This window comes from Austrofundulus limnaeus, unplaced genomic scaffold (genome assembly GCF_001266775.1).
Source record: "Austrofundulus limnaeus strain Quisiro unplaced genomic scaffold, Austrofundulus_limnaeus-1.0 Scaffold302, whole genome shotgun sequence".
NCBI lineage: Eukaryota > Metazoa > Chordata > Actinopteri > Cyprinodontiformes > Rivulidae > Austrofundulus > Austrofundulus limnaeus.
In genome coordinates, this window is record NW_013952704.1 from 66,702 (window position 1) to 68,137 (window position 1,436).

A 1,436-nucleotide genomic window follows, 5' to 3' on the forward strand; every position below is an offset into this window, starting at 1 on the left:
AAGATAAGATAAGATAAGATAAGATAAGATAAGATAAGACAGACCTTTATTGTCACTGTGCCGAGCACAGTGAAATTACAGTTCAGAACACCCAATCAGAAGAAGACAGAACTTAACAAACATAGGAGAACATATTATAACATAATATTATGACTTTAATCTCTTAATAAAATGATTTTATTCTTGTAATTTAAAAAACGATCTTGCTGTTTGGCCCTAATACTCCGTTGTAATTAGTTTTGTGCTTGAATTAGTTTTGCAACATTGTAAAATTGTTTTGRGTGAGAAACGAATATTGCATGCAAAAGAAAAAACACTTGCATGTGGGAAAACACATAACACACATTTTCCTGATTCCCAAACATGACATTCCTCACTCTGAAAAATATAAAGCCTTGAGTGGGCGACGTGGGTGGCTGCAGGGGGATCACATTCCCCGGTAAGGTCTATTCAGGGGTCCTAGACAGGAGGGTTAGTCCGATAACTGAATCACAGATTCAGGAAGAGCAGTGTGGATTTCATCCTGGTTGTGGAACACTGGACCAGCTCTACACCCTCAGCAGGGTCCTTGAGGGTGCATGGGAGTTCACCCAACCAGTCTCTACATGTGTTTTGTGRACTTGGAGAAGGTGTTGGACTGTTTCCCTCCGGGAGTCCTGTGGGGGGTACTCCRGGAGTMTGGGGTACCAAGYCCATTKATACGGGCTGTTTRGTCCCTGTACCACTGTCAGAGGTTGGTCTGCCTTGGGCTCGTTTTCAGTCGGAGTTGGACTCCGCCAAGGTTGCCCTTTGTCACAATTCTATTCATAAGTTTTATGGACAGTGATCTCCAGCTTTCGCTTGAGTGGTTTGCAGCTCATTACAAAGCGGTCGGGATGAGAATATCCATCCATCCATCCATTTTCTGTACACGCTTCTTCCTTTTCAGGGTTGCGTGGGTCACTGGTGCCCATATCCAGCAGTCACAGTGCGAGGGGCGGGGTACACCCTGGACAGGTCGCAAGTCCATCACAGGGCCAAGTAGTAAAATAAAACCAGCAAATGAAAAAAAAATCTGAATAAAAAATAGTCTATACAGCATAATACAGCAGCTGCCTAGGACTTAGAAGATTTCCCTCAATCTGTGTGTGATATGGAAACAAGGAACAAACCGTATAATGTCATCTGCATAGCATAACGAGCCAAAATCTGTGACCACATCTGTTTTGCGAAATGGTAAAGGAAGTAGCCAAAAAAAAGTCCATAAATGTTTGCAAATATTCATTGGCATGCCATGTCTGATTGTGTAGAAGATTCGCAGGATTTCGGATGACAAACAGGTCTGAGGTGAAACACACAAACGCACACCGCACAGCCCGTACAGAACATAACCACGAGTGGTTGGAAGACAATCTGTGCTCTCTCTGCTGCCAGTTTAATATGCAGAGAGATGGTTC